Genomic DNA, 19,164 nt, shown 5'->3' on the forward strand with positions numbered 1-19,164 from the left:
TTTTAATAACTTGTTCATTTGTATGTTCAAAGAGAAACTATATTGATTAATGTTAAGGTATCCTATTTACTATACTACTAAATCATATGTGATCTACATGAAGACATTATTTGAATGCATTTATGTTTCACATAAAATGTCATAAATATTAAGCTACGTACGATGTTCTTTTATATGTGAATGTACTCACTACCATAAAGCACATGTGGAAGAACAGTATTGCAGCTTTGAGTTCTCTGAACCATGACTTGTGGAGCAAAATGCACAAGCTGAAAAAATAAATATGCTTTTTTACCTTACTGAACTGTATGTAGGACATTGGCAGAAAAGGTAGAGCAGCTGTTATGTTGCTTGCAGTTTGATTGTGTAATTCCTGTCCCCGACAGCAAAATGTGTTATTTCAGGATTTGCTATAAAGACACCTTTCATCTTCTCAATGTGCAAATAAGAGCCTATCGTCATTTTTCAGATTTCTATACTGGAAAGCAATATGCAAATCCCTGTGAAATATTTATCTAAGCTTTAAAGATTCAGGAAGGGAGGACATTGAATGCAGATATCTCTACAACTTTCCTAAAGTAGATTGCAGAGGCCAGAATGATCATGGAAAAAATGTCAGAATTCCCATAACAAAGCCTGCCCAATGCTAGAACTGCAATCAGTCATAAATCAAGCCCAGGGTCATCAGGACCACACCAAGCTGGTCATGGTTGCCCTAATGCATTCAGCAATTCCAGGTCATTACCATCCTCATCACTGTACATCACAAATCTCAATCAATCATTGCAACAGTCAACATTACTGTTAAAAATCTCAAGCCTGTGAGACTGAGTGTGTGGACAGATTTACTTAACCGTAATCATGGGAGGAGTTTAATAGATAGTTTATTAGGGTCAGATGCGATTTATAGTCATTGTTTATTTATATATATTGTATTTACCCTTTATTTTTGATAAAGAGACTCACAGTAACCTCAGTGGATCTCAGTGAAGGCTTAAAGAATCCTTAACCTTAGTGGATGCATTAATAATGAAAGATAGATGAGATCCACAGATGAAGTCGTTCATTGTGGATTTCAAAATGGACTCTGAACTGTTCCCCACAATTCTCCATAATTCTCCAGTCTTCACACCCAGGTGCAAAGACTGCCAAGTTCCGAGCTTTGAGTTACTATGGGTCGAGGTGACAGACCACCTACTGACCATGTATTCAAAACTCCCTTCAGTTGTTCTCTCTCTTTTCCCACTATGCTGCCTGCCCTGTTCGCTCTCCAGAGCCCTTCTCCAGCTCTTCTCCAGCTCTTCTCCCACTGCCTCCTGGTCTTCTCTTGAGAGCTGCCAGCTGTAGTTCCAGCAAGATCAAAGAACTTCTCCCCATAGCAGCAATGCAAGGTCCTGCTAGTATCTCAGCTCATTTAGCACCAGCATCTGCGCTCCCTGAAAAGAAAAAGAGCAACTAGGTTCCTCCATCCACCTTCTTTCATTGGACATTGCACAGCAAGGACAGCACTGTTCAGCACTGGGATAAATGTTCACGTGCTTGGCTTGTCAGCTAAGGAACCACTAGCACCTTTTCTATGAAGACTGGAAACATTAAAATGGGCCTAGATAGCATACAGCATAGCATAGCATTTTTTTATTTAACCTTTATTTAACCAGGAAAGTCCCACTGAGATTAAAAACCTCTTTTTCAAGGGAGTACTGGCCAAGAGGCAGCAAAAAATACAGTTACACTCACAACATACAGACAGCAAGTAGAATTTAAAAAAAAAACAATCAGCAATTAAATTATAGAAAACAGTTACAAGTAAATTAAAATTATAAAAAACAATTACAAGTAAAGGAGGTTGTCTAAAGTGCACACAGCCTGAGTTTAAAAGCATTCAAAGAAATCAGTTCAGTTATTTTCCAGTCTTTTAGCAGTATGTTCCATGTAGAAGGATCAGAGTAGATGAAAGCCCTTTTACCCAGTTAGAGAGCTTAGCAAGGCTAAGCACAGGACTGTTTAACATCATAGTTAAATTATGCTTCACACAGATTTAGGGTCTTTGCATGCAACTAACCATCTTTTCTAACGTGGCATCATGTCACACACACACACAAGGTGTGAGCACCACCATAGTTTGTTTGTTCTCTCCTGCCAAAGAAACAAGTGGTGATCCACCCCTGGTCCAACCCTCGTCGTCCATGCTTCATGCTGTCTATTTAATATTGTACAAGAACGAATTTTGCCAACCTCTACTCTGCTAAGGACTCAGAAATTCTTTGACCATTATTAACTGGAAAATGAGCTTGTAGTTAGTTAATCATTAATCATTGTTAATCATCTTGCCTATTTGCGAGAGTCCGTCTGGAGAAAGAGATCCTTGGTGGAAAGCCACACTTTCCAGGACATATGCGATGCCTATCTGCTAGGCGCTGGTTCTGCACAGTGGAACAGAGGAGGGCAGAGTGGGCCATCTGCCAAATCCGACGGCACCTCTGCACATGGTCCCGGACAGAAGGAACCGCCACCTAGACCTCCTGCCTTGGGAATAAGGGGGGCTGGAAGCCATTCACTGCCATGAAAGCGACAAACCTATAGAGGCACTGACGAGGGTGTTGCGTGCATACTCCACCCAGGGCATATGAATGGCACAGGAGACGGGATGTTGTGCAGAGACGCAGCCCCTACTCCAAATCCTGGTTAGCCTGCTCCGTCTGCCTGTTGGATTGTGGGTGGTATCCCAAGGAGAGGCTGACTGAGGCCTCGATTGCACAACAAAATGCCTTCCAGACCTGGTATTATGAATTGCGGCCCTCTGTCTGATACAATGTCAACAGGGATCCCATGTTGCTTGAAGACGTGTAGGCCGAGGAGGTTGGTGGTCTCCAGGGCCAACGGGAGTTTGGACAGTGGGACAAAATGCATGGCTTTTGAAAATCTGTCAATGATGGTGAGTATGACAATGTTACCTTGGGAGGTTGGCAGACCTGTGACGAAATCCAGGGCAATGTGGGACCAGGATCGATGGGGCACTGGCAGTGGTTGTAACAGGCCGGCGGGGGCGCAATGAGAGGCCTTGCCACGGGCGCAGACGGAGCAGGCGGAGACAAACTCCTTGGTGTCTGAGTAGATTGCTGCCCACCAAGACGACACCTGATGAAGGACAAGGTCCTCTGAAAACCCGGATGGCAGGGCAGCTTCGAGGAATGGCCTCACTAGAGCACTTGAGACCTGGTTGAATCTGGGGGAGAGGATGAGAGCGCTGTGCCGCCAGGACGGAGCGCTCCACGTCCCACCCAGTTGCAGCCACAACACATCGGGGGGAGAGAATTTGTTCCTCGGGGGTCTCCTCCTCAGAGATGGAGAACTGGCAAGAGATAGCATCAGGCTTAGTGTTTCTGGACCCGGGGCAGTATGTGAGTGTGTAGTCGAAACGCCCCAGGAACAAAGCCCAGCGGGCCTAGCGGGAGTTCAGTTCTCTGGCTGAGTGGCAGATTTTTATGATTGGTCCATGCCAGAAAAGGGTGCGCCACTCCCTCCAACCAGCATCTCCATTCTTGAAGGGAGAGGATGACGACTAACAGCTTCCGGTTGCCGACATCAGAATTCCTCTTGTCTGGGGAAAGATGACGAGAGCAGAAGGCGCAGGGGTGTAGCTTCTGGTCGGCCGACGAACACTGTGATAGCAAGGCCCAAATTCCAGTGTCAGAGGCATCTGCCTCCACCATAAACTGGAGTCTTCAGTCCAGGTAGAAGAGAACTGGGGCGGTGGAGAATAGTGTCTTAAGCCAGCCAAAAGCCACGTAGGCTTCGGCTGACCGTCGAAAAGTGAGCTGGGTGAGAGGGGCCGCCACCCAGCTGTAATCACAGATAGACCGTCTATAAAAATTGGTGGACCCCAGGAAACACCGCAGGTGGTTGCGACTCTCCGGCACCGGCCAGTCCAGGTTCCAAGTCTGTATTCAAGGTCATAAACCATGCTTTTTAACTGTGCTATTTCTTGCCTTAACTGAACACCCTCTGGAGGTGAAGGGCAGGTTGTTGCATCCTGCTTGAGGGCCTGGTTGTAATATGGGTATGGTAGTCTTGTAGATAACCAGGTGGCCTCCTCTCTCAATGTGGTCTTCCACTTGATTCCTCTTCTGTACTTCTGGCTCTAGGATCCATATCCAATCTAGATGTTCAATCCAGCACGAAGGACCATGAGAGACTGTAAACTTTAATGACTAATACTGCCTAGGGTGATGACTGGACCATAGAACATCTGATTGGTGTGTACATTTAAACACAACAATCCAAGAGCCTTATTACTATTTATTGAGTTGGGAATGGTTTATCAAATGGATGGATGAATGACAGGATGGGTGACTGGATGGACGGATGATTTGCTGTATAATACAAACAAAATCATGCCTTACATGCCATAAGAATAATACGAGAAGTGCCTAAGTACAAAGGTATTGTTGTGCTTAATGCAACATTAACATGGAATTTGGGTCAAATTTGGCTATCAATAATAATTATTGATTATCAGGGATAATCAACCCTGGGATGGAACTGAACTGAACCCCAAAATTGCTCCTGATGTGCAGTAGGCCTGCACGATGTGAGGAAAATCTGCAATGTGCGATAACACTGTTCAATACTGCAATGACGATATAACTTGCGATAAATAAACAAATATTGAAGTTTGCATATTAATAACTACACAGTTAATGATGGCTAACATTAGTTTTGAATTGTTGGTGTAGGTCTTTATGGTTGTATTGAAGGTGGTGATGGAGGTTGGTTGTGTTTCCTCTAGAAGTTGCAACAACTGCTCGGCATGTTTTACACAGTACCTGTGTTTGTAACACGTCGTCTCTCCTGAATCCAAAATGAGTCCATATAGCAGAAGTGCTGTTTCTGTTCACCATAAGGTCTTCGTCGACCACATTTTCATCGCATTTTTCTCCTCCCTCAGCCATCATAACCTGGCAATCACCACCAAACTGATGCCGATTAATCTTGTCAGAGTAGCTAATGGCTAGCTGGGGCTGGGCCCTTGTATCCAGGGCTCCGTCTGATAGGTTAAATGTTGGTTCGCTCAAGGTGCATGCATGGCGCATGAAAACAAAATTATTTTTCTGATTCATCCCGTGTCAGGCAGTCTTTTGTGATGTGTTTATTGCACATGTTCATATCGCGATGACGATGAAAATTCGATTTATCAGGCAGCCCTAATGTGCAGTTAGCACCTTGCGTGGCGGCCTCTGCCATCAGTAAGGGCCCTGTGATGAGCTGGTGACTTGTCCAGGGTGTACCCTGCCTTCGCCCAGAGAGATAACTGGGATTGGCTTCAGTAACCCCCGCGACCCCCTTGAAAAAAGGGGGGATAAAGCGGTTACATCGGCGCTACCCTCACAGATAAGTGGTTGATAATGAGATGAGATGGGATTTACATTAGATCGCCTCAGGAGCACCACCCTTGAACAGAAAATTGTTACGTCTGACTGTGGTAGTCTAGGTTGTTGTGCTTTTGTGTTTGTCTGTCTTCCACCTCCCTTTTCCTCACCTGCTCCTGTTTACCTGTGGTCTGGACCTGTGGGCGTGGCAGCAGGGTCGGCTGCAGCGGAGAGGCCCACCTGCAGATCATTCCACTCAATATCCCCTGCAATATAACCTTGGTCTTGTCTCCACTCCAGCGCCAGATTGTTTCGCCAGTTACGGTGACTATATCAAGAGCCTCTAACCATTGTGTTAGCTTAGTGTTGTTCCTAGAATTAATATTGTACGTTCCATGGATCTCCTTGTGTATTTTCTTTCAGTGAGCTCTGTCTCATGATTGTGTTTGTTCTACCTCGTGGCAGAAAACTCCAGCACCTCTCCACTCCGGCTTCCAGAGTTCCATGACCTTGCCTGCCTGCCCTCCTGCCTGCCTGCCTACCTGCCTACCGACCAACCAGCCCCCCCAGATCTTCTTAAACTTGGTGTGGGAGCTAGAAAGAGTATATCGTAATTCCTCTAGGTGTAGACAAGAAACCATGTCGTTCAGCCATTTTTTAAAGCAGGGAGGGGAGATTGACTTCCATTCTCTTAGAATCACCCGTTTTGCAATGACCACACCAAACATGAGAGCTTGTTGTAAAGTGGAGGGGAGAACTAGTGAATCATTAGAACAGCCCAATATCACTAGGAGACCATCTGGAGCCACATGTCTGTTATATACAACACTGTATAAATAAAAGATGTCTGCCCAAAAACTTAGTCTTAGAAAAGTGCAACGGGTGAATTACATTAAACTGAATGAGCTGAAGTCCAGCATTAATAGAGCATGCTTTTATCCTCTTTAGCCCTTTCTCCCATAACTCATCTGAGAAAATTTCACCAGTGTCCTTGATCCATGCCTCTTTAATCTGGAGAGATGGGGTTGCCATAGAGAAGAGGTTAACAAACTGGGTGATCAGGTGTTTAGAGGTAGGTGGTTGTGGTATCATAAAAAGCATGTTGTATTGTGATCGGTTCAAAGCGAGGAAAAAATTGCTTAACAAAGTTTCTAATTTGCAGATAACGTAAAAAAAAAAAACAGAAGGAAAATTGAACTTTATCTGAAGCTGGGCGAAAGAAGCAAAGTGATTATCAATGTAGACTGCATCCATCAGTCATGGCTTAAAACAGGGGTTCTGGCATATAGGAGCATTAATGGACAATTCTAGGAGACCCAGGACGCCCTTAATTTGCCTTAAAATTGTAAGCAAGTTGCACAACAGAAAGTCATTGTTCAACGAATTGAAATTAATATTAGATTTAGAAAATAAAATGTCATCCAAGGAGGTAGAGTCCGTGTTTCTCACCACACCCAGCTGAAGATCGACTCCAGAAGACCCATGCTCTGGCGTTACAGGGGTAATGACAAAAGACAGGAAGACCCAGGCCACCCTCCTCAGTGGGCTTCTGTATGTGTGCCTTTGAGATACGGGGGGGGGGGGGCTTATAGGCCTAGATGAAGGGCATAATTATAGAGTCTAGAGTCTTGAAAAAGGATGATGTAAGAAAGATGGGCACGTTCTGAAAGAAATAAGTAAATTTAGGGAGCACTACCATTTTAATTATGTTAACTCGGCCTATTATCGAAAGTGGGAGAAGTTTTCAATTATCTATCATGCTCTTAAGCCCATCAACCAAATCCAAATAGTTAACTTTTAAAAGAAGTTTGGGGTTTCTGGGGATGTTAATTCTAAAAGGCAAGTTGTCGAGAAAACTGGAATCGAGACCATCAGACAAAGGCATAAAGACAGATTTTCCCCAGTTTATGGTGAACCCAGACAGTCGCCCAGAGCCATCTATTAGACCGAGAAGCGGGGAGAGGGATGTCCTCACGTCAGAAAAAGAATCAGAACCACATCATCTGCGTACAATCCAATGGTACATTCAGATGTTGAAATTTGGGGGCTGGCTCTGACGGCTATGGCCAGAGGCTCAAGAGCAAGAGTGAGAAGCATTGGAGAGAGGCAACTGCCCTTCCTGGTACCACGGTGTAACAAGAATGGGGGGCACCTTTCATGGTTAGTTATAACAGAAGATTGGGGACAAGCATAAAGCATTTTCAATATATTCATAAATTTTAACCCAAAACCGAATTTTTCAAGAGAGGCAAACATGTACTTTCACTCAGCTTGGTCAAAAGCCTGCTGGGTGTCTAATAAGACAACAGCTGTGTGGGGCAGCTTAGTTGGATACATTACGATGAGTAAACATCTGGTGTTGGAGAAGGAGTATCTATCAGGGATGAAGCCTGATTGATTGGGGTGAATTAGCGTGCAAATATATTTTTTTAACCGGTTTGTCAGGACTTTTGCAGTTATTTTTTGTCAGAGTTGAGCAGGCTTAAGGGTCAATAGGATGCAACATTTGTTTCATCTCTGTCTTTTTACAGGAGGACAGAAATGTTAGCGTCATACAGAGTATGAGGACGTGCGGACGTTGTCGGCTCTGATTCAGCATGCATCGTCTGAGGAAGTGGGCTGTCGGATGTCTGAGCCATTGGATTCTCTGATTGGCGGTGTGTTAGCGAATCAGCGCGGTGTGTGTGTGGGAGGGGCAGAAGTGATGATGGTGACGGCTTCGTATCATAACGAGCCCGAGAGCACACAACGCGAGTGTCAGCCTAACCATAGTCATCTTTCACGTATGCCAAGTATTTAGTCCACAAACGTCTTCTCGGGTTGGACGAATACTAAATCAATACTGTGTGCGCTTTGTTTTTCTATGCACTCCGTTGCTCACTTCGTTCCCTCATTTCCTGTTTTCGTGTTTTGGATTACTGGCACGAGACTAGCGCCACCCGCTGTTAAGGAGGCTTATTGCATCTTGCACAGGAGCAGAACGTACACGCTATAGTGGAGTAGGCAGCATATCAAATGGGTGTGTTCAATGCAACTTTTCTGTTGAACGGGTCAGATGAGAGGCAACAGAGTGGTCGGAGAGTGGTGGGAGAGTGGTCGGATAAGGCAGACGTCTGGGCGGTGTGTAGGGGCCTTTACATGGCTCCCCTGTAAAAAAAACAATTTCAGATGACAAATATTTTGCCCCGTTTGAGGGCTTTGCCCATACCCCTACAATTCCATGAAGTAAAAGTGATGTGGCTCATTCCTGACTTGAGTGAATGGTTAACATGGGTTTGAAAAGAGGGACAAAAGGGAAAGTTGACAGGTGACATATGAAGGGCTGGCGGGGCAACATCAACACCAACAGAGAAACAAAGGGCAACATATAAAAACCCCAAAACGCTCAGGCCCAGTAGCGGTACATCCCACTAGTTAACAGGGAGGCTGCCAGGTAACAGAGCCAGCCAAACTGCACGCTAAAAAACCCACTTAAACTAAGCGCCAACAATGTAAACTAACATTAACACTGCACTATCAGAATCATATGTAGGAAATTTTCCGATTATCCGGGAAGGTGGCATAGCTGGAGCGGCACATAAACATACAACTTAAAAAAAAGAGACAAGAAAAAGAAGTGAACATGTTAATTAATTAATTCAATTCAAAAAGACAAAAGGATGCCCATTCGGCTGGGCAGCAATACACTGCAGTAAATGGATCCAAATATAAACCGCCACCAAAAAGCCACAAATAATGCTCAGAACAGCACCAAACTTCACCAACAGTACAAGTAGGGTCTCAGCACATAGTCCGGGGCATCTAACCTCCGCTAGCTATGCTAGGGAAGCTATTGGGAAGCTAAAAACAGACTTCAACTCTCCTCCATCAGCTTCCGAGTCAGGGAAGTCCCGACACGACGATTACCGAGTGCGGTTAGAAATGCTCAATTCCATTCTTTTCCCTGTCCGCTCTCGATAATAACTGTTATAAACTGGCAGGTAAGACACATATGAACTTTGATTGCTTTTCCATGGAATCATAATCATACATTTTCATCCATGAGCCGCAGAACTCTACTACACTCGGTAATCGAGTCGTCGGGCCTTCCCGTCAACAGGAAGCTGCTGCAGAAGAGTGGTAAATTTTGTCAGCTTTTCAGTAGAAATCCAGCTAAGCTAGCGGAGGTTAGATGCCCCGGACTATGTGCTGAAACCCTATTTGTACTGTTGCTGAAGTTTAGTGCTGTTCTGAGCATTATTTGTGGCTTTTTGGTGGCGGTTTATATTTGGATCCATTTACTGCAGTGTATTGTTGTCGTGCGGTCGTTTCTGAGGTTGATAAAACTCCGTAAATTAGCGGTCTGCTAACTTGATCTCTCGAGAGGGAGTCTAACACAGTTTCACTGTGATTTAGACCATGAATTAAATTTACACTGGAATATCCCTTTAAGTCCACCACACCAGTTCTCTTCTACCTGGACCCAAGCCTCCAGTTCGTGGTGGAGGTGGCTGCCTCTGACACTGGAGTTGGGACTGTGTTATTACAGTGTTTGCCAGCCAGCCAGAAGCTACACCCCTGCACCTTCTTCTCTCATCGTCTCTCCCTGGCCGTCATACTCTCCCTTCAAGAATGAAGACACAGGTTGGAGGGAGCGGCGCATCCTTTTCTGGTATGGACTAATCATAAAAATCTTATCAGGCATACCTGCACTCAGCCAAACGACTGAACTCCCGCCAGACGGGTGGGCTTTGTTCCTGGGGTGTTTCGACTACACACTCACATAGCGCCCCGGGTCCCCGCTATCTCTTGCCAGTTCTCTATCTCTGAGGAGGAGACCCCCGAGGAACTAATTCTCCACCCCCGATGTGTTGTGGAGGCAGCAAGGTGGGACGTGAAGCACTCTGTCCAAGTGGCACTGCGCTCTCACCCCCCAAGATCAACTATGCTTACAACAGTTTGTGAGTATAAAGTGCATGGTGCAATTGTGTCACTGCCACGATCAGGAAGAAAACACAAACTGCTGCTGAGAGAAAAATGGGCCAACCAAAAACCACCAAAAAGCAAGTCTGTGATGAATTAGAAGCTGCGGGAATACAGGTGTCAGTGTCCATAGTCAAGTGTGTTTTACATCAACATGGGCAGAAAGGTTGCTGTGTTAGAAAGAAGCCCTTGATTCAAAGACAGCGCCTTAAAGCTCGACTGATGTTTGCTGCTGATCACATGGACAAAGAAAAAGCATTCTGGAGGAAAACTCTGTGGTCACACAAAACAAAAATGTAGTTGTTTGGCAGCAATGAGCAGCAATATGTTTGGAGCAGGCACGTGGTGCCATAAGGACCAAGGGATGCTTGAGCCCCTGCCCTTTTTGCCTCGTATTATAAAGTGCCCTTTTTGTGTGTTTTTGAAATGAATAAATAAATTCCTGTTGTGCAAAGGGATGTCAAAAAACGGCGGTATAAAAACACCACGGTTATCTACCGTACGCATTTCGTACGTAATATGGTGTCGTGTGTGAGTGTGTGTGTGTTGAGCCTAAAGCCGCTTCTCTGTCTGCTGCGGCTCCGCTCTGTCTCTCTTTACGAACGGTCGCTACTTTCAAATTAAAAGCCCCCCGCTAAGAACCCTGTTCTAAACTCCAATGGGGTGCAATGTAAAGCTCTTATTTTGAAGACAAAGAAGGAGAGAAGCCGCAGCCTCATCGAGAACTCCACCACGCACGTAGCTGAGACGTGACTGTGGAGCGACTTGAACCTTTGTGAGTTATAAACCATGAACATAACTTCCTTGTGGGGGCTAACAAGTCGCCTTCCACTTGTTCATCGTGCTTAAATATGAGTCATATTTCAGAAAAGCGCCCATTTGTGCTTGTTAAGCTAACTGCTTGTTAACGAGAGTTGAGAATAATATGACAGCTGTCTGTGTCGGCTGTTTATCTGCCACAAATCTTAAACTTCTTTTAGATATTGAGTTTATTGCGACTTTGCTGTTGTAAACATTGTTGTTCCTACTAACAGTCACAGTAGTCATTTCTTGGTTTTGTCACATTTTTAGATGTGTAGCCTGTATTTCTAGTTTGCACTTGCCCTCCTATAAATAGCTTAATAACAAACCAGTGTTTCATTGCTATTTAAGAACCACAGCTGAATTGCATGTTTTCCAAACCTCAGTATTATGAAAATGTGAATAAACTAATGTTGACAATAATTTGTTGACACAAATGAAATGGCAGTTACATATCAGTCACAGCTACACAGGATACACAGTTAAGAGTTTAGCTTTCTATAAGTACTTTGTTTATTAATTTTACATTAATCAATCTACAGCTCGGCACATATAGCGCGCGCACATAGCTCGCTTTTCTGACTTTGAGCCCCTGCCCCTCTATAATCATGTGTATGACCCTGGTTTGGAGGAGGGAATGTGAGGCCTTTAACCCACCCTAACCCTAAAGGCCCCCACACACCGCCCAGACGTCCAACTGCCTTATCCGACCACTCTCCGACCACTCCGTTTCCTCTTGTCTGACCCGTTCGGCAGAAAAGTTGCATTGAACACACCGCTTCCTCGTACTGCCTACTCCACAGTAGCGTGTACGTTCTGCAGTTGCGCGAGATGCAATAAGCGGGTGGCGCTTGTGTTGTGAGTTGTAAACGAGAGGCTTGTGCACGCAACTCTCTTTACTTTCGATCAAAACGAAACTTAACTATTTCCGATAAAAACAGCTGCATACTAAACATGCAGCGAGGCATTACCAGACGAACAAGAATTAATTCGTCCTGAACGGACATAACAACTAGTTTCGTGCCAGTACTGCAAAACATGAAAACGGGGAATGACGGAACGGAGTACATAGAAAAACAAAGCGCACACAGTATTCCGCCCCTCCCACACACCGCGCTGATTCGCCAGCACAACGTCAATCAGAACGGCCATTCAGCTGGCACACAACCAATCAGAGAATCCAATGGCTCAGACGTCCGACGGCCCTCCTCCTCAGACTTCGCATGCTCAGTCGGATCCGACAACGTCCGCGCGGCTCCGAAAGCTTCCGACGCAGCTGAACACACCAATCATATGTGTTCCCGACCTCGTCCGAGCCTCTCCAAACGCTTCAGACGTCCAACGGTTGGGCCAGTGTGTTCCTACCTTAACCCTCCTTCACGCACTTGGACCTGTGATACCTCTCCTTCACACTTGGACCTGTGATACCTCTCCTTCACACACTTGGACCTGTGATACCTCTCCTTCACACACTTGGACCTGTGATACCTCTCCTTCACTCACTTGGACCTGTGATACCTCTCCTTCACACACTTGGACCTGTGATACCTCTCCTTCACACACTTGGACCTGTGATACCTCTCCTTCACTCACTTGGACCTGCAATACCTCTTCTTCACACACTTGGACCTGCGATACGTCTCCTTCACCCACCTGGACCTGCGATACCTCTCCTTCACACACTTGGACCTGCGATACCTCTCCTTCACACACTTGGACCTGTGATACCTCTCCTTCACACACTTGGACCTGTGGTACGTCTCCTTCACACACTTGGACCTGTGGTACGTCTCCTTCACACACTTGGACCTGTGATACCTCTCCTTCACACACTTGGACCTGTGGTACGTCTCCTTCACACACTTGGACCTGTGATACCTCTCCTTCACACACTTGGACCTGCGATACCTCTCCTTCACACACTTGGACCTGTGGTACGTCTCCTTCACACACTTGGACCTGCGATACCTCTCCTTCACACACTTGGACCTGTGATACCTCTCCTTCACACACTTGGGCCTGTGATACCTCTCCTTCACACACTTGGACCTGTGATACCTCTCCTTCACACACTTGGACCTGTGATACCTCTCCTTCACACACTTGGACCTGTGATACCTCTCCTTCACACACTTGGACCTGTGATACCTCTCCTTCACACACTTGGACCTGTGATACCTCTCCTTCACACACTTGGAGTGTATCAGTCTATCACTTAAGGAGCTGCCCAGTGCTGTGAGAGTGACCTGCAGGGATGGGACTGCTGCACCAGCAGTGATGACAGCTTGTCCATCACCCTGCTCTCTTCCACCACCTGCACTGGGTCAAGCGGGCATCCCAGGATGGAGCTGACCTTCTTGATAAGTTTATCCAGTCTTTTCATACCTGCTGCTGAGATGCTGCTGCTTCAGCAGACTACTCCACAGAAAATGGCTGATGCCACCACAGAGTCATAGAAAGAGGTCAGGAGTGCCCCCTGCACTCCAAAAGACCTGAGCTTCCTCAGCAGATGGTGTCTTCTTTCTTATATGTCCCTGCAGTGTGATCAGTCCAGTCCAGTTTATTATTCAGGTGAACTCCCAAGTACTTGTAAGATGTCACCATCTCAATGTCTGTTCCCTGGATGTTTGCAGGGTGGTCTGTGTAGGAATGATTTATGGTGCTGTCCCTTAAGGCAGCAGGGTAAAGGAAAGACAGGGCTGACACACAGTCCTGAGTCCTCACATGCTGTTGCTGGTTGGTGAGGTAGTCGAGGATCCAGGGCGTGAGGTGTTGGTTCACCCCTGTGAGCTCCAGCTTGTCCCCCAAAAGTGCAGGCTGTATGGTGTTGAAATCACTGGAGAAATCAAAGAACATGATCCTCACAGTGCTGCCAGGCTTGTCCAAGTGATCTGTCCAGGAGGGAGATGATGGCGTCGTCCACTCCTAGGCTTTGTTTTGGCTGCTGTTTACATCACCCTGCGAGCTACCTCCACGGCAGCACTCAGCAAATTCCACAACATCATCAGCGCGCAAGAGATGGCTCACGCCGATGCTGTGTTTATCGCTGCTAGCGACTTTAACCAGTGCAATTTATAGACTAGATTTCCCAGATATTATCAACATCTGGGTATTCCCCACCCATGATAAGAACACACTACGCGGTGCCAACAGGGCTGCACCCCGCCCCCACTTCGGACACCTCCAACCACATCTCTTTGTTCCTGTATCTGGCCTACAAACAAAGACTGAAACAAACAAACCCTGTGACCAAACAAGTTAAACTCTGGACCCCAGATACTGAGAGCACCCAAAGCAGCAAAAGAGGAGACCTCATCGGCCACTGTACATTCAGGAGCTTGAAGTAGAGAGGGTGAGCAGCTTTAAATACCTGGGTGTACACATCAGTGATGACCTCACTTGGTCATTCAACACCACGCAGCTGGTAAAGAGGGCCCAACAGCAGCTGTATTTTCTGAGGAGGCTGAGGAACTTTGGCATGTCGCCTGAGATCCTCAGAAACTTCTACAGCCGCATTGTTGAGAGCAGTGGCGGTTCTAGACCAGTTATAATAGGGGGGCCAGGTTGGGGCCGGCCTTTTAGTTAGGGGGCACATACAACCCGGAAAAAAGGATAAATCCCTCATTCAGACAAAGCAGTGTTTACAATTTCAGCAGTTTTGATTGGGTAGTAAACTGCTGAGACACTCTATTTCTGCCTTTCCCTTCAGAACAAAATCATTGCAAGAAATCTGTCATTGTATTATTAATGCAGACTCCCTGTCAGGGGGGCCACAGGGGGGTCCAGACTCAGAGTTACAGGGGCACTGGCCCCTGTTGCCCCCCCCCCCCCCCTAGAACCGCCCCTGGTTGAGAGCCTAATTGACCCGCTGGTACGGCAGCACTTCTACTTTGGACCGCAAATGCCTGCAGAGAGTGAAAAGACTGCTGAGAAGATCACCAGGACTCCACTCTGCAGTGTATATACCACTGCAGAGTCCACAGGAGAGCTGCCTCCACACTTTGAATCTTGAATCTTGAATCCTAATACCATGGTCAGCAAACCAGTCACTAGTAGTTTGAGCACTGTTGGCAGGTGCCAAGTCCTGCTGGAAAAGGAAATAAGCATCTCCATACTGTACTGGAGACAGCTATGAACGAGTAAAGAGCTGAACTTGCAATATTTCTTTAGACCGGTAAATAACATCTAACGTCTGTTTACTGAAACATATCTTTAGTTAACTTAAGTCAACACAAACTGTAAAAGTCAGTGTGATGTCACTACTTTCTTGTTACTGTGGCGTTGCAAAGTGAGCTGTAAATGTACTGTATTTATATACATTGCACGTGAAGATCATAAAATAGCAGTTATATTTTAGCAGCTGTATTTTAACTCTGCTGTCATTTATTAGTTGCCTTCATTTGTGACAGCTAACTGTAAAAAAAAAAAAAAAGTATAGATCCATTAGTGAATTCATTCAACTCTAACAACTTGGCATTATGGTTATGAAACTGTTATGTAACTTCACTATACATTTATACATGAAAAGGCTTATTGCACGTTTCTCGTGGAAGCAGTGACACTGTTAGATATTGTGCACAGTTAGTAAATTATGAACTTCTTGCTACAGGAAAGAACAAGGAGCAGCTCTGGCTTCTACTCTCATGAATAAATGACCAGGCCTGCGGAGCTGGAAGATCCTGCTGCATTGAAGATTGGACAAAGTGACAGTGACAAGTAAGTGGCTGAGGATCTCACTCATTTGAATTTGCATAGAAACAAATGAAATGTATAAGATAAATGGAAAAATGGGCAAAATCTTGAGAAAGGGGAAATACTGCCCCCTATTCGTTTGAAGCAGGCGGCTATTAACACCAGACGAACACCAAACCTACAGTTAGGAAATAGCACACTAGATAGCTTATTCTTGTTTCTTTTGTTGTCTAATTACACAGTAAATTCATCATGGCACACTGAGCTCCCTCTTACTAGTTGTACATCAGACAACCAGATAAACAGGGGGGTGTGGACACAGGAGGAAATCCAGGAACAGGCACTCAGCCGCCGCCATGGGTCCTACAAATCTCTCTCCCTCTTGCCCATTGGACTACGAGGTTTACGAAAATCTCTGTCAACGTAACTCTCACATTATGTCCTAACTGTATGTTTAGTGGCTTTCTTGCGGTAAAGAGCTGATGCTGTGTTTTTCTCATTTATAAAATAAGCAGCCAGCAGTGGAGCTGGAGCCGTATTTGGCCTGGTAAATACACCACCATGACTGGCTGTTGCAGCTGCAGTGCCTCTGGGCTTGGTATGCAGAGCATACAGGTTGGGTGGTGGAGTGCAGCAGGGCAGGCCCACCTGTCTTCACTTCGTAATGAGTGCTGAGACAGTCTGAAGAGGGGCTCCAGACAAGGACGAAGTTTTGATTTCAGAGGTGGGGGGGGGGGGGACACAAGTGTTTTTAATAAAACTCCATCTCTTTCAGTTCACTGTGTTTTCTAGTAGTTCTTCTAGGTTTCTATTGCTACTTTTAAGTTTACTGTTCCCTTTTTTGGTTTGACTGGTTGTGAAGCATGTAGCAAAACATTATCACCCAATTCTGTGTCTCACCTTGTTAGTCAACTTCACTCCAACTCAGTACCACCAATTTTACACTTATTTTTGGAATATATGGTAAAGAAACCTCATTTTATAGAGGAAAAATCTTAAGTTTCACAATTCTCATGAGTTTGGATGTATAAAATCACATTTGTAATCTGAGGTTTTACTGTATTTCTCCCTAAATCTTTCATTGTTTGTGTTTTTTTTAAACAGTTGCAGCCTTTCAACATAAAAATAATACATGAATATAAGCCTATATCTTTGGCATTAAACATAAGCTTTTTTAAAATCTTTGCATTGTTGAGGCTCTACAGTTGTGATAATAATAATAATAATAATAATACATTTTATTTATCAGCACTTTCAATAAAACTCAAAGACACTTTACAAGATTATTGAGAGCTTTGTAATTGATGAGGAGGATCCTGAAGTGGATATGCTGCTTTGTTGGGAGCCAGTGAAGGTGTTGCAGGATGGCTGTAACACATTTCTTTTAGTACCGTAAATGATCAAATAATAGCCGGGTTTCAATTAACCGCAGGGTCCCCTTTCATGTATTGTGCTGCTTTCTGTCAGTCACTATCACTTTGATGATCACCATGGCTCCGGTGCAGCAAAAAAATAAAAAGTACGACTTGAAATTAAAAATTTCTGTCGTAAAATATGCAGAGGAAAACTCGAGAGAAGCAGCCGCTAGACGTTTCTCTGTCGACCCTGAGAGAGTGAGAGATTGGCGAAAAAAATCAAACTGAGCTTCAGCGTCTGTCTGAGGAGGACAGCAACAGGGCCAGGCTGCCTGGTGGAGGGAGGAAGAAGGCTAGCGAGGAGCCCGAGATAAACATGCGGGGATGAGTTATCAGCAAACGGGCACGCCACGAGAGAGTGTCCCGCAGAGATGAAGAGTTTCCTCCACTGCAACAACTTCACTTGCAGAAGACGCACAACTGTTGAATTAAACGCCTGGTCCCAAATAAACGCCTGGTCTGTTAAGTGATTGAAACAAATAAACGCCTAGTCTGTTAAGTGATTGAAACAAATAAACGCCCCGGCTATTATTCGGTAATTAACATCCTGGCTGCACCTAATTACCAAACACACATACACACGCACGCAATCACGTACGCACATGGACACCGATTCAAACGTTAATGTAAATGAAACCTCTGATATTACAATCTAGCTGACGTGACCCAGGCAGAACAAACGCCCAATTTACAGTGGCAGATTAATAAGGACTCCTGGGCAACTAGCAGACCGGTGTGCAAGCAAGATGGAGTGACAGCGGGGATGGCCAATCACACAAGAAACGGCAGAGCCAATCGAGGAGCTTGTGGGCAGGTCTAAACTCAGGGAAACGGCTTCAGCTTGAGCGGCCGTTTTCCGCTTGGTCCTAGTGCTTGACGCGTCTTTGTTAAATATAGCGTAACATGGTTTTTGGACGGTAAAACCTGCAGGGGACCAAAACGGCCTTTTGAAAAAGTGCAGGGGACATGTCCCCTGTGTCCCCCCTCCCAAATTTACGTCCATGGCTCCAGAGGATGAGTGATCCTGACAGGGGCAGCAGAAGTCTGGGTGAGAGGCTGAGAGAACATGAGTGAGATTCACCCTGATGGTGACGTTGGCTTTTATAGTTGGCGTTAGCTACTATTAGCTGTCATAGCTCATTGCCCCTTATTCCAGCAGAGCTCTGTCAGACCAGAATCATGTAAATTAAAATGAATTTTAATCCAGCCTGGATTTATGTGATAAAACGGCAGTAGAGAGAAACAAACTTGCAGTTTGGGAGTTTCAAGTGAAATCCTTGAAAGCGATTGCTGTGTGCTCCTCCAGTCCACACATATTACGTAACACTGAAAAAATATTGACATTGTAAAAAATCCTGTCAGTGAAAAAAAAAATGGAAATTAAGAAAAAGTTTTGAAGATTTTTGTACCTTATACTTCTGTTTGCATGAATTAGGATTTCAGTTCGGTACCACTATTTTTTTTGTTGTTGTTTGTTTATTTGGCCGACATACCATGGTCTACGTGACCTCATGTATCATTTATTTATTTATGGAGTTTGATTTTCAGACATTATTCCCTGTTTGTCATTTGGACATAATTTCTATTTGGTTGTTGGACCTTACATTATATCTTGCATTTACATTTTTCAAGTTGATTTCGATAACCTTGATTATTGTTTAGTAATAGGACTTTGTACTTCAATTGGTCATATGCTGATTTTTATCATGTTCTATTTTCGAATTGACTTCTTGACCTTTCATCGTCACTCATAGTAGTGATGTGTGGGTCAAGCTTTTGTAAGTCCTGCACCCATCTAACCCATTATGAGAGCCAACTAGTCCCACCCAACCACTTAAGAATTGTGCTCATCAACGATCTGTATCCTGCCCAATCCACAGAGCAACTTTATACATTGTATTAGCACAACTGTTAAGACTGAGGTA

This window comes from Sparus aurata, chromosome 12 (genome assembly GCF_900880675.1).
Source record: "Sparus aurata chromosome 12, fSpaAur1.1, whole genome shotgun sequence".
Lineage (NCBI taxonomy): Eukaryota > Metazoa > Chordata > Actinopteri > Spariformes > Sparidae > Sparus > Sparus aurata.